The sequence below is a fragment of the Ambystoma mexicanum genome, chromosome 3p (assembly GCF_040938575.1).
Source record: "Ambystoma mexicanum isolate Mex_15411 chromosome 3p, UKY_AmexF1_1, whole genome shotgun sequence".
In the NCBI taxonomy this organism is placed as follows: Eukaryota; Metazoa; Chordata; class Amphibia; order Caudata; family Ambystomatidae; genus Ambystoma; species Ambystoma mexicanum.
Genome location: NC_090925.1, coordinates 290,006,378 through 290,031,272, shown reverse-complemented (window position 1 = coordinate 290,031,272; position 24,895 = coordinate 290,006,378). Strand labels below are relative to the sequence as shown.

General features: G+C 52.4%; 1 protein-coding gene across 1 annotated transcript in view; it reads right to left on the bottom strand.

Annotated features, from left to right (window-relative positions):
- STIP1 (stress induced phosphoprotein 1) overlaps positions 1-24,895 on the bottom strand; it is an 812,376-nt gene that overhangs the window by 416,965 nt on the left and 370,516 nt on the right. The gene's annotated exons all lie outside the window — the stretch shown is intronic.

Here is a 24,895-nt window from a genome sequence, read left to right as displayed (position 1 = left end):
CTGGTCTATGGGTCATACTGCCCCCAGCCAAAGACTGCCCTCTACCTAATCCCCTCCTCTGGCAGCCATCTTCAAATTTGGTAGCACGTAAAGTGGTAGTAGGACTAAGAGAAGAGACGCAGAAGGGTTGGGAGGGAGGGTTCGCATGTGAATACATGCCAGACTCATGCAGGAGAACAGTTACAGGTAAGTAACTTGTTCCTTCTCCAGCATGGGGTCTGGCATGGATTCACATGCTCATGAATACAAGAATACATAGCAGTACAAACATGTACAACCACGGGAGGTGGCAAAGCAAAACATTAAGCAACTTTTACCTCCTCACCAGGCTCACCTTCAAGCGAACAGGTTGCGCAGGGAACAAGTTACTTACCTGTAACTGTTCTCCAGCATGGGTCTGGCATGGATTCACATGCTCATGAATATTCCCCGTCGTCAGGCTGGGAATCCTCGGTATAGAAAAAATCAGTATCAGTTTTGTTTCTGATCTGTCTTTCTCAGTAGTAACCAATAACTGGTTTCTGGGTCATACTGCCCCCAGCCAATGACTGCCCTCTCCCTAAGCCCCGCCCCTGGCAGCCATCCTCAGATTTGGTAGCACGTAAAGTGGCAGTATGACCAAGTGAAGAACCGCAGAGGGGAAGGAGGGAGGGTTTGCATGTGAATCCATGCCAAACCCATGCTGGAGAACAATTAAGTAACTTGTTCCTTCTCCAGCATGGGGTCTGGCATGGATTCACATGCTCATGAATATAAGGATACATAGCAGTACAAACATGTACAACCACGGGAGGTGGCAAAGCAAAACATTAAGCATCTTTTACCTCCTCACCAGGCTCACCTTAAGCGAACAGGTTGCGCAGCACTGCCTGGCCGACTCTGGACTCCTCCCTGGAATCCCGGTCGACGCAGCAGAATCTCGTAAAGGTGTGCGTCGACCTCCACGTAGCAGCCCTGCAGATGTCCAGCAGGGACACACCAGACAAGAACGCCGTGGTCGAATGGGCTCTCGGACGGCCGGTCAACCGATGACAGTGCATGATGCAGCCAGAGAGACATCTGGAAATGGAAGCCTTCGAGAGAGCCTTCCCTTGGTTCACAAGTCCAAAGTTCAAAAACAGCTGCGATGTCTTCCGAAAACCCTGTTCGGTCCACGTAAAACTTCAGCGCTCTAGCTACATCCAGCGAGTGCAAAGTCCTCTCGGCCGGCGACGAAGGGAAACAAACTGGTAACCGCAAGTGCTCGTTGAGATGGAAGTCGGACGGCACCTTGGCCATGGAGGAGGGGTGCGTCCTCAGCACCACCCTTGTCTCGTGGAAAGTCAAGTATGGAGGCTTGCAGGAAAGGGCCTGAATCTCTCCCATGCGTCGTGCAGAGGTGATGGCCACAAGGAACGCTGTCTTCCACGACAGGAACTTCAACGGAGCCAACTGCAAAGGCTTGAATGGTGGGCCCAGGAGCCTGGTCAGCACAACGTTGAGCTCCCATGCCGGGGCTGGAGCCTTCACCAGCGGGAACGATCGGAACAGTCCTTTCATAAACTCCTTCACCAGGCGATGAGACCACAGGGACGACCGTCCTGCAGTTCTGGTGTATCGGGAAATCGCTGCCAGATGTATCTTGATGGAAGCGTGAGCTAGTCCAGCTTTGGCCAGCAACAGTAAGTACGGTAGCACTTGGGGGGCTGTAATCTGTAGAGGGTTAATCTTCTGTGCACGGCACCAGACAGAGAACCTCTTCCACTTGTGTCCGTAGCACTTAAGAGTTGAGGAGGCCGTGGCCTTTGCAAAAACCTCTCTGCGGTCAGCCGGGATATCGTACCCTCCAAACTCTAGTGCTGCAGGAGCAGGGTTGCAAGTTCAGAGACTCCGGGTCGTGATGAAGAATGGTGCCTCCTTCTCTAGAGACAGTTTGACTGGCGGGGACGCCGAAAAGTCCAGAAGGTCCGGGAACCATATCTGTCTCGGCCACTTCGGTGCGACGAGGATCGTCCTGCACCGGGACCTCTCGAGTTGGTTGATGAGCCTGAGCAGCAACGGCAATGGCGGGAACGTATACAGGAACAGGTCATCCCAGGGGAACGAGAAAGCATCGCCCAAGCTCCTCGGCTGGGGGAACCTGCTGGCGAACCTCTGGCACTTGGAGTTCGTCGCCGTCGCGAACAGGTCGATTTGGGGTTTGCCCCACGGCCGAAAGATGATCCACTTGATCCTGGCGAAGTTCCCACTCGTGGCACGAGCGCAGCTCCCTGCTGAGTGAGTCAGCGATGGTGTTTTTTATCCCTGCTAGATGAAAAGGCACCAGGAACATCCCCTGGGCAAGGGCCCAGTGCCACAAATCCTGGGCTTCCTTGGACATGGCTGTGGATATGGTTCCTCCCTGCTTCCGATGTAGAACATCGTGGTGGTGTTGTCGGTGAAGACCCTCACCACCTTGCCCTTGAGGGACGGGAGGAACGACTTGATGGCCCAGAACACTGCTCGGAGCTCCAGTATGTTGATGTGGATCGGCCTCTCCTCCCGGGAGCCACAGGCCTCTCGCGTGAAGATCTCAGGTGTGCGCTCCCCACGCCTCCAGGGAGGCATCCGTCGTCACCGTCACCTGGTATGCTGGGGTCTGAAAGTCTGTGCCCGCGGCGAGATGAGCGCAGGTGCCCCGCCATCGAATTGCATGGCGGAATGCTTCGTTGAGCAAGATCTTGTCCTCGAAGCTGTCCGTCGCTTACGTCCAACGGGCCTCGAGGAACTCCTGCAGAGGACGCATCCGAAGCCTGCACAGGCGCACCAGATAGATGCAAGAGGACATCATCCCGAGAAGGGACTTGATGGACCTCACTCGGGCCATGTCCGTGGCCAGCAGACGTGGAACCTTGCTCAGGATGGCCTGCATTCTGTCAGCCGACAGCGAGGCCAACTGCGCTACTGTATCTAGCTTGGCTTCCAGAAACAGCGCGACCTGCGACGGGACCAGGTGGGATTTGGGGAAGTTGATGGAGAATCCGAGGTCTGTGAGCAGCCGGATGGTCTCTGCTGTGTGTTCTACGACGAGTTCCCTTGTACCTGCTCTGATGAGCCAGTCGTCCAGGTAGGGGTAGACATGGATCCCCTGCAGGCACAGCCGCACCGCCACTGGTGCTAGGCACTTGGTGAACACCGTGGGCACCAACTTCAATCCGAATGGGAGGGCCTTTAACTGGTAGTGCCGCCCTTGGACTACGAACCTGAGAAATTTTCGATGTCCTTTTAGGATGGGGATGTGAAAGTATGCATCCTCCAAATCCAACGACGATGGGAAGTCGCCTTCCTCCAGGGTGACCATCCGGAACTTCTGTGCCCTGATGTACTTGTTTAGCCGACGCAAGTCCAGGATGGGACCGCAAACCTCCTGTCTTCTTTCTGACCAGGAAGTATCTTGAGTACACTCCGGAGCACCGGAGGCTCTTTGGGATGCGCTCGATGGCTCCTTTGAGCATCGCCCTTACCTCTAACATTAGTTGAGGGATGTGGTTTTCCTTCCTGACCACGGGAGGAATTTGGCGGCACTTTTTTAGAAATTCCAGTTTGTGCCCGTGGGCCAGGGCATCCAGCACCCAACTGTCAGTGGAGATGGACTTCCACACGCTGACGAACTTTGTCAGCCAGCCGGCCTCCCACTGGGGTGCTTCGGTGGGGGCCCGATGCGACGGCCGGTTAAGTCTTGCTTGGAAGCAGCCTTGCCGCCCTGGCCTCTGTCGACGACGGTGAGATCCACCAGACTTGCCTCGTCCCCTGTAGGCTTCTTGCGACGAGGAGCGTGCTGCCTGACGGTAGGTCTAGGAGCCGCCGCCAAATATTTTGGAGGCACCTTGCTTGCCTCCGGAGTTCCGAAAGGGTGGCCGCCGTTGCTGCAGAACTCCCAAGGGCCGAGCCGTCTCGGTGTCGGTCTTGATGGCCTGCAGCGACTCATCCACAGTCTTTCCAAACAGATTGTTCCCGTCGAAGGGCATGTCCAAGACCTGGGCTCGCACGTCCTGGCGGAAATCCGTCACCTTGAGCCACCCCCGCCGAAGGCAAACGCTGTTGCCCAACTGGCGGAAACCGGTGTCAGCAATGTCCGTGGCCACAGATATGGCGTGGTCCGATGCCACCTCACCGTCCTTTAGGATCGCCAGGGCCTCTGCCCTCTTGTCGTCCGGGAGGAAGTCCAACAGGGGGCGATCTTGTACCACAATTCCCTGTCTTAGTGGGCCACAATCGCTAGGGCGTTGGCCGTCTGGATCATCGGCGCCGCCGACGAGATAACTAGTCGTCCCACAGCGTCCAGCTTCTTTCCCTCGCCGAGCGCTAGGGAAGTTGAGGATGAAGCCGATGCCCCCCCCTTTCTTCTTGGCCACTGCTGAGACGACCGAATATGTGGTCGGCTGCTCCCTAAGGCACAACGGGGCGGCATCGGGGACCCGGTAATTCTTCTCGTACCGGTCCCTCTTAGTGTCGTGGACCGGTTTTTGAGGAGGGGTGGGGGGGGGGTCCTTCGTCCCAGATGTCATCCAGCAATGGCACCGCGAGGACCGTCTTCCTCTTGGCCTCGCGCCGTTGGTAGAGGAAGCCTTCATTCTCCTAAGGGCAGAGTTGAAAAAGCTTGGATGCCCTGGCAATCATGGAGTGGAAGAAGCCAAACTCGTCGGGCGGGGACGCCCGAGGAATCGGAGACGTGAGGCCAGTCCCGTCGTCACTGCCATCGTCATCCATCCCCGTCATGGCCGTGCCCGTTCCCGTGTCGTCCTTCGGGATCGGGGAAGGCGACAAAGGCTGAGAAGGCTGTGTGGGCTTAAGGGGCACCGGATGAATTCTCCTCTTGTTCGGAGGGCTTCCCGACGGACCCGGTACATCTGGGTCATCCGTCGGGGGTAGGGGCAGTCTCGTACTTATCTCCCTGCATAAGGCCTGGATTGCCGTCAAAACGGCCGCCGAGTTGTCCTGAGGATCCGGTTGCGACGGGCGTGCCAGGAGCGACGGCTCCTCCACGGGAACCTCGTCATCGTTGACACCCTCTTTTGTCGTCCCCCTCCTCGGGATTCCTCCCATGGGGTTGGGCCGCTTCCAAATTCTCGGCCAGTTCCTCCTCGAGGTTGTGTCCGCAACGGTCACCGCCCCCCCTCTCTTTTCCCACCGGGGTCTTCTCGATGGGCTTAAAAGAGGATTCCCTCCACGGAGACAGGGAAACTCTAGGCCCCGAGGTCGCCTCCACTGGGATAGCCTCCACAGGCTTCGCCAGGGCCGCAACGACTCCCTCGATAGAGGCCTTAGCCGGGTGGATCAAAGCCTTCGGCACCTTGGGCACACTTGAGGCCTTCACCTTAGGCGGAGGGTCACCACCTCGCTACCCCTCAGCCGGTTGCTCCAAGATCGACCGGGGCCTCTCTAGAAGCTTAGCCGGGTTCTCGGATTTCCTCTTCCCGGAGCCAGAGCGTTGGCTGGAGGTTGATGGCGTCGGTGAAGGTGCGCCCTGCCTGGCAGCCGAGGAGCCCGACCGTTTGGTGCGCCCGGTGCCCGCAGACTCGCAGTGCTTTGCCTTCTGTTGGGCCCCCGTTGCCGGGGCCACCTCACAGGACTTGGAAGACCGCTCAGGCTTCTCACCTGCTGGACTCCTGCCTTCCAGCCAGTTGGAGAGACGGGTCCAGCGATCCCTCATCGTCCGATCCATCAACGTCCGATCCGTCATGTTAAAAGCAAAACGCACAGTCCTTCTCCACATGCGTTTTGTCCTCGTGGAGGCAGTAAAGGCATTTCGAATGCTTGTCCTCTTTGAACACATTTTGTAGGTTGCATCCAGGGCAGATCCTGAACAGTTTACCGGGAGTCGAGCTTCCCTTCTCCTGGGCCATGTTCCTCTCGTCCACAAGGTAGGCCTCAAACTTCTGGAATCCTCCAAGAAGCGCAACTCGATGACAACTTCACCCTTGAGGGGCATAGAAAAATCCGAAACGGGTCCCCGTTGATCAGAAGTAGAAACGGTGGAGCTTGAGGCTCGATTAAACCGAAAAAATGAGAAATCTCTTTGAAAAAGTGCAAAATGCATTAAAAGCTCGAGAGCTATAGCATGAGGCTCCCAACACTTGAACATGCGGTAAAAATATGAGGATGGCTGCCAGGGGCGGGGCTTAGGGAGAGGGCAGTCATTGGCTGGGGGCAGTATGACCCAGAGACCAGTGATTGGTTACTACTAAGAGAGATCAGAAACAAAACTGATACTGATTTTTTCTTTACCAAGGATTCACAGCCCGACAGGGAATATTCATGAGCATGTGAATCCTTGCCAGACCCCATGCTGGAGAATAAATATTAAACAACCAACAGATTATGCTCTGGCATTGGCGAGTACCTCCTTATAGTCCACCCGAAGATCGTAACCCCCAAATTCAAATGCTGCAGGAGCCAGACCTTCAGGTTAAGCGACCCTGGGTGGTGGTCTGCGACCACTGGCAGCTTCACTGGAGGGGACGCCGACATGCTGAGACGATCCGGGTACAAGATCTGCCTCCGCCACGTTGGTGCAACAAGGATCATCCTGCACCGGTACCGTCTTGAATTGATTGAGGACTCGAAGAAGCAACGGAGGGAACGCATACAGAAAAAGGCCTCCCCAGGGGAATGAGAATGTGTCCGCCATGCAGGGAAACCTACTGGTGAACCTCCAGCCCTTTGAGTTCATCGCAAACAGATCGATCTGTTGATTTCCCCATCTGTCAAACAGGTTGTCCACTTGGTCCTACCGAAGCTCCCACTCATGGCAAAAGCGTAGCTCCCTGCTGAGGGAGTCGGTGACATAGTTCTTTGCTCCTGCCAGGTGGAATGAAATGATGAACAACTCTTGGGCGACTGCCCAGTGCCACAAGTCCTGCACCTCTCTGGAGAGCGCCGGGGATCTGGTGCCCCCTGCTTCCGGATGTAAAACATTGTGGTGGTATCGTCGTGAAGACCCTCACCACCTTGCCCTTGAGGGACGGCAGAAACAACTGGAGGGCCCAAAACACTGCCTGTAGTTCCAGTACGTTTATGTGTAACATCTTCTCTTCCGGTAGCCACAGATGTCTGGCGTGAAGACCTCCGGTGTGGGCTCCCCACCTTCCAGAGACGCATCCATCATGAACGTCTGCTGGTACGGAGGGCTCTGGAAATCTGTGCCCCCGGCGATATTGGAGTGCACGCCCCACCACCTGCTCGCTGGTCGGAAATCCTCATTGAGCGCAATCTTGTCCTGGAAGCTTCCTGACACCTGGACCCAAAGGGTGTCGAGGATCTCTGTAGAGGCTGCATCCATAATCTGCAGAGCTAAATCAGGTACATGCACATCATGCAGAGCAGCGACTTGATAGTCCTCTTCAGTGCCAACAAACGTTGCACATTGCACAAGATGGGCTATATCCTTTGCTCCGATGTTGACGCTAGGCTTCACACTGTTGAGCCTGGATCAAGGAACAGAGCGTCATGCAATGGAGTTAAGCAGGACTTTGCATTGTTCACCGATAACCCCATATCCGTCAGAAGACAGGTGGTCCGCTCTGTGTTTGACGGCGGTGTCACTTGACTTGGCCGGGATGAGCCAGTCATCCAGGTAGGGGTAAACGTGGAACCCTTGCAGTCGCAGATAGGTGTACTTATTGAACACTAGGCACAGACTTCAGCCCGAATGGAAGGGCCTTGAGCTGATAATGCTTCCCCCAAACGAAGGGCAGAAACTTGAGATATCCTTTGTGTATGGGGATGTGGAAGTACGTGTCCTCCAGATGCAACAATGACAGAAAGTCCACCTCCTCCAGTTGGCCGAGCATGTGCTGCAGCGTGACCATCCTGAACTTCTGGGACTTAATGTATTTGTTGAGTCGTCTTAGGTCGAGAATGGGCCTCCAGCCCTCGTTCTGCTTTCTTACAAGGAAGTACCTTGAGCATAGAGTCGCCGTGGAACCCCCTCTATCGCCCCTTGTTGTAACATGGCCCGAACCACCAGCAGCAGCTGAGGGATGTGGTTTTCCTGCCGGGCCACCAGTGGTGTTCATGGACACTTTTGCTGGAATTCTAAGGTGTGTCCGTGGGCGAGTGTCCAGCACCCATCTGTCAGATAGTCTCCCACATGCCGTAAAGTTCGCCAGCCAGCCTCAAACTGGGGTGAACAGGTGGGGGCTCAAACGGCCTGGTCGGTTCAATCTTGCATGGAGGTCGATGGGCCACCTTGCAGTCCCAGACTACGTCCGGCCCCAAATGCCTTGGAGCGACCCTTGTTGGCTTCATGGGTTGAGGAACAGGCAGGCTGACGGTAAGATAATGAGCCCCCCCCACCCAACACACTTTGAAAAGCAAATGGACTTCCCTCCTGAGGAACGAAAGGACAGTCGTTACTGTAGGGTGCCTAGGACACGAGCTGTATCCGTGTACATCTTGACGGCCTGGAATCATTCATCCACAGCTTTCCCCAACAGGTTTTCCCCGTCAAAGAGCATGTCCAAAACCCTTGTCTGGACCTCCGGTCTAAAGTTGGGGGCCTTGAGCCAGCCACGACGGCGAAGACAAACTCCATTTACCATTTGGTGAAAACCTGTGTCCGCAATGTAGAGGACCACTGTGATGGCGTGGTCCGAAGCCATCTCTCCCTCCTGGACATCTCCAAAGCCTCAACCAGCTTGTCATCGTGGAGTAAGCCCAGCGGCGGAGTCAGCTTAAACCAAAGCTCCTGGTCGTATCTAGCCGCGAGGGAGTTGGCAGCCTTGACACTCATAGCCACCAAGAAATCACCTTCCTACCCATCAAGGTGGAGGAGTTGCTTGGAGGCGCAAGGTGCCTCTTCTTGGCGGGCGGTTCCCGCTATCAACGGGGTGGCTGATACTGGCGCCGCGGGAGGTGGGGTGCCGGCATACTCCTCAGTATCTCAGCGTGTGTAGGGTCGAGAGGATGTCCAATGAAAGGTCTCAAGGCAGTAACTGGGGTGTAGAAGCGCTGGGATCCAGGACCTCTTCGTCCTGGGGCCCCTCGTCACTTCCATCGATGGTAACCCAATCATTGCAGTCGTCACCCGTCGTGGGGTGAGTCTCCGGCTTTTCCCTAGTCATTACCGTCCTGGACGGGGTGGACAGGAATTCTCATCCTCATCAGCTGAAGAAATGTCCGTGCCTTGAAGGCCTTCGACATTCCCCACTGCCCCCCCCCCCCCTGCAATTCGTGTCGAGAGGGGTCAGTCTCAGGCTGAGGTCCGGTATGGAACAAGTTACTACCTGTAACTGTTCTCCAGAATGGGTAATAAGAAACAAGGTGAGTTCCCAATTTGGGAACTCACGTCCCCTGCACACTTTCTAATATCTGGAAAACCAGACCAACAATTGGTTTGTTATTTAGACAATGTTTCTAATTGTATCAATAGGAACCTTTGTATTAAATAAAGTTCAAAAAAGTAAAATATTAAGGAAATAAACATTCAATCAAATTAGGTCACAAGAACCAAAAATCATTTTTATTTTTAATGTTGAAACTGTGGATGGCCCAACGCGTTTCGAGTGGTACAACACTTCATCAGGGGCATATCAAGTTCTAGGGAAATATATGTACAACTTTTACATTAGAGTGATGTTTCCATCAACAACATTGTGGAATAGTCATTTCAACAAACTTCAATTAGTATATAGTCTACTTGAATAAGCATTATTTAAGCTTGATATCCATAGTTGGAGGTAAACACATTCTAACAGCTGGTAAAGTACCATTATTCTTGGATTAGAGTGAAGCTGTAAGCCAATGTCTTGGAATTACTTTATAAATGGTGCTGCACACAAAATCAACTGTATGATCATAAGACAAATATAGAAACTGTCAACTACAAAGAGCCCAATAATAGAAATAGCTCTAAGCTTGTGTTTTTAAATAAAATTTCTTCAAGATAAAAAAGTGTTAAATCCGGGTAGGGGATCCCGGTCAATCGCGAAGTCCGTTCTAGACGTGTTTAGACAACAAAATCATGTCTGTAAAAGAGGAGTGGGTATAAGAAGCTAGTGAGTATACTATGCATGTTGAGGAAGAAAAGGGCCAATAGAGAAAATGACTGACAACTGAAAGCAGTCTTCCTGGACAATGGTTGAACATCTTAACCAGTGTGGTTCCAATATTTTGTGGTCGAGGAAGGTAGCTTGGAAGATCTTGGAAGGTAGCCAGAGCTTGACCATGAAAATGGCTTTTGAATGGGTTCAGCAGAGAGCCAATGAGACTAGGGGAAGATAACATGGGGAAGAGTGAAAGAAAGACCCTGTAGGGAGAGGGTTACTCCTGTGCATATCAGAAAATCCAAAAGGTAGCGACGATCTTAACTGGAAACCAACAGCGCTGCCAAATGGAGACCGGAATCCATAAGGGAAGGCCACGCCATTCCGAACGCCATACATGTTTATATTGTAATCTGTGGAATGACGTCATCACGCGCATGCGTGTGCAACGTCGTCTTCACACTTGAGTAAAATAAAAAGATATGACATGATTTTTTTTGTCTAAACACGTCTAGAGCGGACTCCGCGATTGGCTAGAAGGTTAGAGCTATTTCTATTATTGGTCTCTTTGTAGTTGACAGTTTCTATATTTGTCTTCTGATCATACAGTTGATTTTGTGCTCAGCACCATTTATAAAGTAATTCCAAGACATTGGCTTACAGCTTTACTCTAATCCAAGAATAATGGTACTTTACCAGCTGTTAGAATGTGTTCCACTCCCTGACTTTGTACCTCTAACTATGTATATCCAGCTTAAATAAGGAACAAGTTACTTACCTGTAACTTTTCTCCAGCATGGGTCTGGCATGCATTCACATGCTCATGAATATTCCCCGTCAGGCTGGGAATCCTCGGTATAGAAAAAAAATCAGTATCAGTTTTGTTTCTGATCTGTCTTTCTTAGTAGTAACCAATCACTGGTCTCTGGGTCATACTGCCCCCAGCCAATGACTGTCCTCTCCCTAAGCCCCGCCTCTGGCAGCCATCCTCAGATTTGGTAGCACGTAAAGTGGCAATATGACCAAGTGAAGAGCAGCAGAGGGGGTAGACGGGAGGGTTCGCATGTGAATCTATGCCAGACCCATGCTGGAGAACAGTTACAGGTAAGTAACTTGTTTCTTTTCCAGCATGTGGTCTGGCATGGATTCACATGCTCATGAATATAAGAATACATAGCAGTATACACATGCACAATGACGGGAGGTGGCAATAGGCTCAACATTAAGCAATACAAAAACTCAACATTAAGCATCTCTTACCTCCACACCAGGCTCACCTTAAGCGAACAGGTTGCGCAGCACTGCTTGGCCGACCCTGGACTCCTCCCTGGAGTCCCGATCGACGCAGTAGAATCTCGTGAAGGTGTGTGTCGACCTCCACATAGCAGCCCTGCAGATGTCGAGCAGGGGCACACCAGACAGGAATGCTGTGGTACCAGCGATCGCTCTGGTCGAATGGGCTCTCGGACGGCCAGGCAGCGGTCGGTTTGCCAACCGGTGACAGTGCATGATGCAGCCGGAGAGCCATCTGGAAATGGAAGCCTTCGAGAGAGCCTTCCCTTGATTCACAGGGCCAAAGTTTACAAACAGCTGTGATGTCTTCCGAAAATTCTTCGTGCGGTCCACGTAGAACTTCAGCGCTCTAGCTACGTCCAGCGAGTGCAGAGTCCTCTCAGCCGGCGATGGGAAGAACTGGCAACACCAAGGGCTCGTTGAGCTGGAAGTCCGACGGCACCTTGAGCATGAAGGAGGGGTTCGTCCTCAGCACCACCCTTGCGTCGTGAAAAGTCAAGTATGGGGGTTTGCAAGATAGGGCCTGGATCTCTCCCACTCGTCGTGCGGAGGTGATGGCCACAAGAAATGCTGTCTTCCACGACAGAAACTTCAACAGTGCCGAATACATAGGCTCAAATGGGCACCCCCCCCCCATGAGCCTAGTCAGCAGCACGTTGAGCTCCCATTCTGGGGCAGGGGCCTTCACCGGCGGGAACGATCGGAACAATCGTTTCATAAATTCCTTCACCAGCCGATGAGACCAAAAGGACACCCGTCCTGTAGTTCTGGTGTATCGTGAGATGGCGGCCAGATGTATCTTGATGGAAGCGTGAGCTAGTTCGGTCTTGGCCAATGACAGTAGGTACGGCAATACTTGAGGGGCCGTAATCCGTAGAGGGTTAATCTTCTGTGCCCGGCACCAGACAGAGAACCTCTTCCATTTATGTCCATAGCACTTGAGAGTTGAGGACGCCCTGGCCTTTACAAGAACCTCTCTGCAGTCGGCTGGGATGTCGTACCCTAAAAACTCTAGTGCTGCAGGAGCCAGGCCTGCAAGTTCAGCAACTCTGGGTTGTGATGTAGAATGGCGCCTCCTTCTCTGGAGAGAAGATCTGCATCCGTTGGCAGCTTGACTGGTGTGGACGCTGACAAGTCCAGAAGGTCCGGGAACCAGATCTGTCTCGGCCACGCTGGTGCGACGAGGATCATCCTGGACCAGGACCTCTTGAGCTGGTTGATGAGCCGGAGCAGAAACGGCAACGGAGGGAACGCATAAAGAAATAGGCCGTCCCAGGGGAACGAGAAAGTATCGCCCATGCTCCTCAGCTGGGGGAACCTGCTGGCGAACCTCCGGCACTTTGAGTTCGTCGCGAAGAGATCGATCTGGGGTTCGCCCCATCGACAGAAGAGTCGATCCACTTGATCCTGGCATAGTTCCCACTCGTGGCACGAGCGCAGCTCTCTGCTGAGTGAGTCGGCGATGGTGTTTTTTACTCCTGCCAGATGAAAAGGCACCAGAAACATACCTTGGGCGATGGCCCAATGCCACAGATCCTGTGCTTCCTTGGATAGGGCAGGGGATCTGGTTCCGCCCTGCTTCCGGATGTAGAACATCATGGTGGTGTTGTCGGTGAAGATCCTCACCACCTTGCCCTTGAGGGACGGAAGAAAAGACCTGAGGGCCCATAACACTGCACAGAGCTCCAAGATGTTGATGTGGAGTGGCTTCTCCTCCGGGAGCCAAAGGCCTCTTGCATGAAGATCTCCGGAGTGCGCTCCCCAACCTTCCAGGGAGGCATCCGTCGTCAGTCACCTGGTGAACTGGGGTCTGACAGTCCGTGCCCGCCGACAGATGAGCGCGGGTACCCCACCACCGGATCGCCTGATGGAACGTCTCGTTGAGTGGGATCATGTCCTCAAAGCTGCCCGTCGACTGGATCCAGCGGGCGTCGAGGAACTCTTGTAAGGGGCGCATCCGAAGTCTGCAAAGGCGCACCAGATAAATGCAGGAGGACATCATCCCGAGGAGGGACTTGATAGATCTTACCCTGGTTATGTCCGTGGCCAGCAGACGCTGCACCTTGCCCAGGATGGTCCTGGTCCTTTCCTCCGACCGCGAGGCCAGCCGCGCCACTGTGTCGAGCTTGGCTCCCAGAAACAGGGCGACTTGCGATGGGACCAGGTGGGATTTTGGAAAGTTGATGGAGAACCCCAGGTCCGTGAGCAGCTGGACGGTCTTTGCAGTGTGCTCCACGGCGAGCTCCCTTGTCCTTGCCCAGATGAGCCAGTCTTCCAGGTAGGGGTAGACGTGGATCCCCTGCAGGTGCAGCCGCGCCGCCACTGGTGCGAGGCACTTGGTGAACACCCTGGGTGCCGACTTCAATCCGAACGGGAGGGCCTTGAACTGGTAGTGCCGCTCTTGGACCACTAACCTGAGGATCTGTGTGTCTTTTTAGAATGTGGAAGTACGCATCCTCCAAGTCCAACGACGACAGGAAATGGCCCTCCTCCAGCTGTCCCAGCACTTGCTGGAGGGTGACCATCCGGAACTTCTGTGCCTTGATGTACTTGTTCAGTCGTCGCAGGTCCAGGATGGGACGCCATCCTCCTGACTTTACGAGGAAGTACCTCGAGTAAACTCCGGAGCCCCAAAGCCTCTTTGGGACGAGCTCGATGGCACCTTTGAGAATCACCCTTACTTCCAACAGTAGTTGAGGGATGTGATTTTCCTTCCTGGCCACTTCTGGAACTCGAGGGCGTGCCCTTGGGCCAGGGCGTCCAGCACCCAACAGTCGGTGGAGATGGGACTCCCACACGCTGACGAACCTCGTCAGCTGGCCTCACACCAGGGTGCTTCGGCGGGGGCCAGACCCCACAGTCGGTTCAATCTTGTTTGGAGGCCGCCTTGCCTCCTTGACCTCCCCGTCGACGACGGGCACCACCTGACTTACTACGTCCCCTGTAGGCCTCCTGAGACGAAGATCTTGCCGCTTGGCGGTACGTCGAGGAGCCACTGCCGGATCCCTTGGAGGCACCTTGTCTGCCTCCGGAGCTCCGAAAGGACGGTCGTCGTTGTTGGAGCACTACCAGTGCCCGGGCAGTCTCCGTGTCCGTCTTGATAGCCTGAAGGGACTCATCAACCGCCTTCCCAAACAGGTTGTTCCCGTCGAAGGGCAGGTCCAAAACTTTGGTTTGTACGTCCTGGCAGAAATCCGTGGCCTTGAGCCATCCTCGTCGTCTCAGGCAAACGCTGTTGCCCAACTGACGGAAACCGGTGTCGGTGATGTCCGTTGCCACCGTGATGGCATGGTCCGAAGCAATCTCACCTATCTAAGATTTCAAGGGCCTCAGCCCTTTTGGCGTCCGGAAGGAAGTCCAATAGAGGGGCGAATTTGAACCACAACTCTCTGTCGTAGCAGGCTACGATAGCCAGGTCGTTTGGCCGCCTTGATAGTCGTCGCTGCGGATGAGAAGACCTGTCGTCCCATCGCGTTCAGCTTCCTGCCCTCACCGTCCAGCGGGGAAGTTGATGTCGAGGCCGATGCCCCCCCAGCTTTCTTCTTGGCCGCTGCCGAGACGACCGAATCTGGGGTAGGTAGGGAAGGGGGCAGCGTCGGGGACCCAGTACTTCTTCTCGTACCAGTCCCTCTTTGCAGGCGCCGTGGCAGGGTTCTTGAGGAGGGAGAGCCCCTCATCCCAGATGTCATCAAGAAGTGGTACGGCGAGGACCGTCTTCCTTTTAGCCTTGTGCTGTTGGTAAAGGAACCCTTCCTTCTCTTCGGGGCAGAGCTGGAAGAGCTCGGATGCCCTGGAAATCATGGCATGGAAGGATCCAATCTCGTCGGGTGGGGACGCCCGAGCAGGGGGCAACGGGGGACACGTCCCGTCGTCGCCTCCGTCGTCATCTGTGCCCGTCGTAGCCGTGTCTCCGTGCCTGTATCATCCCCGTGGGTAGTTGACCGGGGGGAAGGCAGAGCAGGCCGCAGAGGTGGGAGCGGTGGCGGAGGATGCATCCTCTTATGCGGTGGACTTTCCGAAGGTGCCGGCTCTCGTACCCCCGTCTGGTCTGGCTCAGGTACCTCCGTCAGGGGGAGGGGCAACTTTGTCCTTATCTCCGAGCATAAGGACTGAATCGCTGACAAAATGGCCGCCGAAGTGTCCTGCGGCACCGGAAACGACGGACGCAAGGGCTCTTCAGGAACCTCGTCGGCACCACCGTCGCTCTCGTCGCCCAGTTAAGTATTCCTCCCCAACCCCACCCGAGTAAAAAAATAGTCCCTAGGTATAATAGTCCCTTCCAAGCCTCATTGGCTTGGAGCTCTTGCAGCATGGTCTGCATCAGGTAAGTTCTACTCTGAGCCTGGCGGCTATGGCGCCAGGACTGACTCTCAATATGAGCCTGGCGTCATAGGCGCCAGGACCGCACCCAAACAGCCCCTAGCAGGGGTTTTTGGGCTTGCTCAAAATAACTTGATGCCTGCTTCCGGGGTTGCTGGACCTGGTCTGGGTACCCGGGGGTAGGCATGACATTTTGTTTTTCTAACAGTCTATGAATCATTTCTGATTTCTTGCCTTTGACAGGAAGACCTTTCTGTCTACACAGAACCCTTAGGTAATCAGCAGTGTTAGCAAGGAGGGTCTCTTGGCTGTAACTTTCCATACTTTGACTTTGTTTGAAATAAACTTTTTAGGATTGTTGGCCTTGTGGTTAATTGAACCAATTTACTAGCAGCACACTAAAATGTAAATCCAATACTTTTATCCTCACCGCTGTACACCAGTGTAAGGCAGAATCCTGTGCAGTTCCCTTAGGGAGCACTACAGAAGATTAAGACTACAGGTATGAGCAATAAGTCCCCTTTGGTATCAGTCTGTACCACAAAGATTTAGTTGGTAGCTGTGGCTAAGCAGTCAGACTTCTCAAGAGGGAGATGAGCAGTAGTCAAGGTTTACACAATAGGGCTACAATACTATGGTACAAGGAAACACTGACCAAAGATTGATATAGATATATATATATATATATATATATATATATATGACAATGCATTACTTACCGTAAAAGCATTTCCGATGGTTGTATCTGCTTAGATTCACATGCTGTGCATAGGTCCGACATCCAGTGGTCACTGCGGAGTATTGCATTTTGTTTTTCGTAGTCGAAAAGGGGACGTCGACAAGGCGTGTCTGAAACACTATCCCTATAGTGACGTGCGTTGTACCCACAATCCCTCACGCGTCGAGGTCCCTCTGTTTGTATTTTTCTGCCCTGAGGGAGCCTTCTAGACGTGAGTGAGTACAGAAAAGAGAGATATAAAAGGAAGTCTATGTTCCTTCCATCCGAGCGGGGAGGAAGGGTGGGCGCATGTGAATCTAAGCAGATACAACCATCAGAAATGCTTTTACGGTAAGTAATGCATTGTCTTCTGATGTTTGTTAATCTGCTTAGAATCACATGCTGTGCATAGACTAGCGAGCAGTACCCGGAGTTGGCGGTGGGTTATGAGAAGGAACAGTAGAGAAAAGATGTCTTAATACTGCCTGTCCCACCTGGGAGTCAGATCTAGAGTGTGCATCTAGACAGTAGTGTTTTGTAAAGGTGTGCACAGAACTCCAGGTAGCCGCTTTGCAGATGGACTCAAGGGGAACATTTGCAATGAATGCTATGGACGCCCCCGTGCCTCGAGTAGAGTGTGCTCTTGGCTTAAAGGGCAGTTCTCTCTTAGCAAGAGTATAGCAGAGTAATGCATTGAACAATCCATCTAGAAATAGTGGACTTTGAAACTGCATCCCCTTCTCTTCCTGCTGCCACCGAGACGAAGAACTGATTAGTCTTCCTCAGTGGTCTGGTTCTTTCCATGTAGAACATGACCGCTCTGCGCACATCTAGTGTGTGCAGACTTTTTTCTCCCAAGTTGAAAGGATTTTGAAAGAACGTTGGTAGTTCTATAGACTGGTTTAAATGGAATTTCGAGATGAATTTCGGTGCAAACCTTGGGTGCGTGCGTAGAACCACCTTATCTCTGAACTGTAACGAAGGGGTCTAGAACAGAAAGAGCCTGTGGTTCACTTACTCTCCTGATGGAGGTGATAGCTATTAGAAAAGCAGTCTTAAGAGCGAGGTCTTTAAGAGATGCTTTGTGCATGGGTTCAAATGGTGAGCCCATGAGTCTGGTAAGTACCACATTAAGGTCCCATCCGGGAGCTGGGTCAGCTATCGGGGGGTGTATTCTCTTTACTCCCTCCATGAAGGCCTTTATAACAGGGATCTTCCACCAGGACACTGAGTTGGGAAGTGGTGTATGCAGAAAGTGCCACTAGGTGGACTTTAATGGAATTGAACACTAGACGTGAATCCAATAAATGGGTCAGGTATAGAACAAAATGTGTGGGAGAGCAGTCACTCGGGTTGATGCTCTTTCCTCTGCACCAGATGACAAATCTCTTCCACTTGCTAGAATAGCAGTGGCGAGTGTTAGGTTTTCTGGCTTCCCTGAGGATATCCATGCATCTCTGGGGGAGCTGTAGATGTCCAAATTCTATGATCTCAGGAGCCAGGCTGCTAAGTTCATGTTCTGGGGGCATGGATGCAGAGTCCTGCCCTTGTCTTGTGACAGCATGTTGTACGGGCAGGGGAGTTTCACTGGGGGAGATAGAGACATCTCCATCAAGTGAGCGAACCATGGCTGTCGGGCCCACATTGGGGCCTCCAGTATCATGGTCACTTGTTCCTGGTGCATCTTGTGCACCACCTTGTTGAGAAGAGGAGTCGGGTGGGGGGGGGGGGGGGAGCGTAAACAAATTTCCCTGACCATTGTATCGACAGACCGTTCCCCTTGGATTGGTTCTGGGGGTACCTGGAGGCGTAACTTTGGCATTGTGAGTTCTCCAGGGTTGCGAACAGGTCTATTTCTGGGAATCCCCATTGCGTGAAGACGTCGAAGACGATGTCTTCGTGCAGTCGCCATTCGTACTCTTCGGGCAGGGGGAAATCTCTGCTGAGTTTGTCTGCCAACAGATTGAGTTCCCCTGGTACATGTTGTGACAGTAGGAACATGTTTTGTTTGAGAGCCCACTTCCATATATTTTGGGCCAGTTTGGACAGTCCTGGAGAGTGGGTGCCCCCCTGCTTGTTGATGTAGTACATGGCTGTGGGCAGTCTGTAAGGACCATCACTGTTTTGCCTTGTAGGTGTTCCTGGAAGGCTTTTAGCGCCTTGAACACAGCTGGTAGCTCCAGTAGATTTATGTGTTTGGATGCTACGTTCGGAGTCCACACTCCGTGAGCAGTCTGATGGGATAGGTGAGCCCCCCATCCTGTGAGGGATGCGTCTGTGGTTAGAGTGGCTTCCGCCGCAGGTGTGGCAAAGGGTTTCCCTCTTACCAGGTTTTCCTTTGTCCACCACCGTAGCGAGAGAACCAAGGCCTGCGAGACCACCACTAGATCGTCCCATAGTCCGCTGGCCTGACACCACTGGCTGTTGAGCTACTCTTGCATTGGGCGCATGCGCAGGCGCGCGTGAGGTACCAAATAAATACACAACGCCATCATTCCTGGCAAGCGCATTGCTTTGCGTACCATCACCTCTCGACCGGCCACATATTGAGGGATCTGAAACAGCATGTTTTGGACCCTCTCGTTGGAGGGGAAGACGAGGCCGTCCTTTGTTTGAATTAGAGCCCCTAGGAATTGTTTGATCTGGCTGGGGTCTAGGCTGGACTTCTTTTCGTTGATGGAGAAGCCCAGCTGGAACAAAAGGTCTACAGTCTTTTGGGTATTGGAGAAGCATGTTTCGTAAGAATCCCCTGTTATGAGCCAGTCGTCGAGGTAAGGGTAAACTGGGATGGACAACCTGCGCAGGTGGGCCGCTGCCACTGCCAGTACCTTCGTGAATACCCTTGGTGCAGATGCTATGCCAAAGGGTAGCACTCTGAACTGGTAGTGTTTGCCCTCTATCATGAACCTGAGGTATTTTCTGTGCGCTGGCAACATTAAAATATGAAAGTATGCATCTTTCATGTCTAGTGTTGTCATGTAAGGTCACCATACGAAACTTCTGGGGTTTGACAAACTTGTTCGCTGGGCGCAGATCTAATACAGGGCGCATGGTTAGATCCTTTTTGGGTTCAAGGAAGTACACTGAATAAATACCTTCCGTTACCCGGGCACGACCTCTATGGCTCCTTTTTCCAGCAGTTCTACTTCTTGGAGAAGGATGGCAAGGTGTTCTGGTGTCATGCGTCATCCCCTCGGGGGTCTGTATGTTGGGGAACCGTTGAATTCGGTGCAGTATCCGTGGGCTACGGTGGAAAGTACCCAGCGGTCTGATGTTATTCCCTCCCATGCTGGAAGAAAGGATGTTAGCCGGCCCCCGACCGGTGTTGCATGGGAGGGGACGCGAATCTTCGCGTCACTTGGTGTTGTTGGGGGCTTGGGAGTCTCTGGGGGTGGACCCCCGACCTCTCCCTTTGCCACGGCGCTGGCCTCTTTGGCTGTACTGCCCACTATTGGTCTGGTAATTGGTGGCAGGGTACTGTTGCTGCTGATTCTGTTGGCGTTGGCCACGAAAAAAGCGTTTGTTGCCATAGCCGCGTCTGGTAGTGGGCTTAGAGATCTGGTCAAGAGTTTTGATAGTATCGAACTCTTTTTTAGCCATCTCCAGAGCCTCATCCACCGCTTTCCCGAAGAGGTTTGAGTCTTCAATAGGTTTATTTATTAAAGACGCCTGTGTCTCCGGTTTGAACCCTGAGTTACGCAGCCATACATGGCGTTTTAGGAGTATTCCCTGAACCAGGGAACGTCCCGCTGTCTCTGCAGCTTCCAGAGAGTTCTTCACAATACTCTGGTTGACCTGGGTTCCTTCGCCAATAGTTGATAGCAGGCGTGTCCGTAGCGGTTCCGGCGCTTCTTCGGCGTCTTTGCGCAGTTTGGCCCACTGCGCGTCCGCATAGCTAGCTAGCAAGGAATTGTTGTTCGCAATTCTTGCAGAAAAGGCAGCCGAGGATGTGACTCTCTTTCCAAGGGCATATAATCTCTTGCCCTCCTTGTCAGGTGGTACCTCGCTGGTGGACAGTGGCACCCCTGCCCTCTTCCTTGTATTAGTTACTACAAGGGAGTCAGGAATAAAATGTCCCCTGATGTACAGCGGGTCTGAGGGTGAAGGAGTGAAAAGTTTTTCAATTCGTGGATTAACTCCTCTGATTAGTGCGGGCGTGGATAGCGAAGGGATTATTCTTCTCTTCACTGAAACGAGGAGGGGAATGTCTGGCTGACCGGGGGTTTCTCCTTAATTACTCTTTCCACAAAGTCTATTTCAGGAGAGATCTCCCCAGTGTCCAGTTCGAAATGTGCTGCTGCTCTGCGCAACAGGGCATTGAATGTGGGCTGATCGTCTATGGGAGACGTGTTCCTAACAGGTGAATTGTCAGGAGGATTTAGGTTCAGGACATCAGTGTCCGAATATACTGATGGGGATTGCCAGGGATGTGAAGGCCCTTCTTCTGGATTTTCTCCGAAGCCTTCTCCTACCATGCCTGGGCTGTCTTCCAGACCTTCCTCCTGGTTCTGTCCCTCTTCATCGTCCACAAATTCATCCTCCTCCTCCAAGTATTGTTCCTCACCAGTGAGGTCATACACATTATGGAAATCTGAGGCTGTGTCCTGCTGGGAGGGGTTGAATAGTCTCGGATATTTAGCCCTGGGGTCCTCCTGAGGCCCTTCTCTTGGGTGTGGGAGGGTTCTGGGTCTTCATAAACCTCTCCATTCTCTCCATACAGAGATGGAGCCTTTCCATGGTCTCATGGGGTACCCCTGAGCGGTCTAGCGGGGGAAAATTAGTGTTTCCGCCTGAAAACGGCTCGACCTCTCCCATAACGTCGAGGAAAGTGTCCCGTCGCCTTCAGAAAAGCCTTCCAGTGTGCTGGGGGTCCCCCCGACTGAAGGGGGTAGTCCCTGTCTTTCTTCGGGCCTTTTCGGCGTGTCTTTCGACCTTTGCGTAGCGCTCAACGTGTCTTTCGGCGTACGCTTCTGGGCGTCGGCTACAACGATCCTCGCCAAGCTCTCTGCGACTAGTTTGTCAGAGGAGGGCTGTGGTTTCGACGTTACGGGTGTCTATCGTTCTACGACGGTGTGCGCTCTCTGCTGGTGCGCGCCGGCCAATGGTTTGGGGGCGGCGCCCTTATTTGCCGAAAGCCCAGTCGCTGGTCGCAGCTGCGGTTGCGAGAGGGGCTTCGAACCTGAACGGTCCGAGGAGGCCGCCGGTGGAACCTGCGTCTCCTTGGGCGCTGATGCTTTCTTCGTCTTCGGCGAAGAAGAGCCGTGGGTTGTGTGCTTATGGGTGGTATCGTGTGCGTCAGTGTCGCCGGGGTGTTCATCCCCATAAGCAGGGCGTGAGCCGAGCCCGTCGGGGCCGGGGACAGACGACGAAGAGCGCGAGCGCTCTTCAGAGGGGTCTACGACTTCCATAGCGGAGGTCGTGTTATCTCGTTCCTCGTCACTGTTGGTGGTAGCAGCGGCGGGTGAGGAATCGGCCTTCGACATAGCGTAGGCCGCCTACCTCTTGACCCTACGGTCTTTTAGAGTCTTTGGCTTAAGAAGCCGACAAGCCGTGCAACCCTCCTCCTTGTGATCGAGGGGCAAGCAGCGGTTACACCGTGAATGCTTGTCCTTCCAAGTGAACTTGCCCTTGCAACGCGGGCAAAACCTAAAGGGTGTCCTCTCCATAGCTGAGGCAGTAAATCGTGATAACGACCCCAAGGGAAAGGAAGGGGAAAGGAAAAGGCATTCTCAGAAAGGAAACAGATGTCCCACGACCCCACTCTCCCTACTGTATTTGGCCTGCGAGGCCAGGCCACGTGTTCGGCAACGCCGAAGGATCTCCTCTGCTCGTCCCCTCCGTCGAAGATCTTGCTCGGCGGAGAAACAGCTTCACAACTGCGTCGAGGGAGGGATCTATGTATTATATATTAATAAGAAAACGACCAAAGGTCGAGGAGATGAAATCTGCAATGTCTCTCGAGGAGCTCTGCGTAAAGGCGACCAGTAGCTGGGCGGAAAAAAACAATCTGAGGGACCTCGACGCGTGAGGGATTGTGGGTACAACGCACGTCACTATAGGGATAGTGTTTCAGACACGCCTTGTCGACGTCCCCTTTTCGACTACGAAAAACAAAATGCAATACTCCGCAGTGACCACTGGATGTCGGACCTATGCACAGCATGTGATTCTAAGCAGATTAACAAACATCAGAAATTATATATATATATATATATATATATATATATTACACACTTCTAGTTCAACACATTAATCACAGCTATTAAAGCAAGTTAAAATCAGTCAAGAAAAGTATACGCAACTCCCTGGTTAAATTGTAGACAAGTTTTGAGCAAGAGTGAAAACTGAGCAAAACGGCACAGTGAAAACCAAACACAAATGGCATTCCATCAATTTCGCACAAGGGAGGGAAAGAAGAACAAGTTACTTACCAACTGGTAACGTCCTTTCAATTGGATGTTCCTCCAACGTATTCCTCATCTTAGATGTATTCCATCCAGCTTTGATGCTCTTCGGAAATTTTTACGGCAGATGGCGCTGTGCGTCGATATCGTCGAGTCGATGGTCCCTCGAAGGCATCCGTCGAGGATGACATCGGGTATATAAGTAGCCCGCGCGGCGCCCTTTGGCCTCAGTTCTGTTTTTTCCCTTTTTATCTTTGATCTTGTACTGTGTAGATTGTGCCGGCAGACGGGTAACAGCCTTGCGAGATTTGAGATGGCAATAACCCGGAAAAATCTACAGAGGGGTAGGCTGGGAGGGCGATGAGGACCACGTTGGAGGAACATCCAATCGAAAGAACGTTACCAGTTGGTAAGTAACTTGTTCTTCGAGTGGATTGTGTCCTCCAACTTATTCCTCATCTTAGATAGACTCCCAAAGCAGTATTTGTATAATTTCTCTGGAGGAGGGGTTAGATTTTTTCAATGCCCTTAGATGGCAGAATAAAGCACTGCTTTTCCAAAAGTCAGTTCCTTATACTGGGAAGCATCCAGGCTGTAGAATTTTGAAAAGGTGTGTAGTGAAGACCAAGTTGCTGCTTCACAAATGGACCTTATTGGAACACCTCTTTGAAGGGCTGTCGAAGAGGCGATGCCTCTGGTGGAATGAGCCCTTAACCCTTCTGGTGGGTCCTTTTGTGCTAGTCTGTAGCATTCTGAAATGCAAAGCACGATCCAGCGTGAAATTGTCTGTTTTGTCACCGATTGACCCAGTTTCCTTCCTGTGTAACCTATAAACAGCTGGTTGTCCACTCTAAGTCTGGAAAGTCTAGAGATGTAAAAGCTTAAAGCTCTTTTTGGATCCAACCTGTGTAATCTTTCCTCCTCCTTAGAAGGATGGGTGAAGGATAGAATGCGGGTAAAACAATTTTCTGACTTAAAAGAAAATCAGATATTACTTTAGGCAAAAATGATGGTTTAACCCACAACACAACTCTGTCCTTATGGAACACAGTATAGGGTGGCCCAGAAGACAGACTGCAGTTCGCTCACTTTTCTTGCAGACGTTAAAGCAACTAAGAAGGCAGTTTTCCATGTTAGTAATCTTAATGGACACGTGTGCATAGGCTCAAAAGGAGCACACATTAAGAATTTTAGGACTAAACAGATCCCAAATCAGTACTTGAAATGGGTGAGGAGGAAACACATTAGTGAGTCCTTTTAAGAATTGTATTATCAAAAGAAATTTGAAGTAGGAGCATTCTTCCGACGAGCGCTTGAAAATGGAAAGCGCCGCAAGGTAACCTTTTATTGTTCCAATATTCAGACCTCTATGTGCTAGGGTGAGAAGGAAAGATAGTACTTCCGGAACAGAACATAGAAAAGGATTGACATTCTTTTCTCTGGACCAGTTGCAAAACTTTTTCCAACGGCATAGAGCCTTTGTTGCTGGCCTTCTTGCCGAAAGCAACACCTCCATAACATCATCTGGAAGGTTCCAATCCCTGTATCTCAGCCTTTCAGATACCAAGCATGAAGGTGAACAAGTTACTTTCTTACCTGGTAACGTTCTTTCGATGGGATGGTCCGACGACGTATTCCATATCTAGGACAGGTAATGTCCACAGCTGTGCTGCTTTGGAAAATCTTTGGCGTCTGCGTCCTGCATCGATGACGTCGATGCGCCGTCCCCGAGGACCTCTTCCGACGGCCACGTCACCCGATGTGATAAGTAGGACGCACGACGCCCATAGCCTCAGTTATAGTTTTTTCCCCAGAACGTGTGCCACCAGTTTTCTGCCAGTCAGAGACACAAGGCCATGCGGAACGCAAGCTGCAATCGCAAAAGAAATTCTGCAGCGGGGAAGGCAGGGAGGGAGCGATATGGAATACGTCGTCGGACCATCCCATCGAAAGAACGTTACCAGGTAAGAAATTAACTTGTTCTTCGAGGGGATTGGGTCCTCCGACGTATTCCATATCTATGACAGACTCCCAAAGCAGTACCAAGCAAGGAGGTGGGAAAGAATTTAGAATACAAATTTAGCATGCTCAATCAAATTGCGGAATAGAGAACTGCCTTGCCAAAGGCCAGATCTTGCCCTCTGATGGAATTGAGG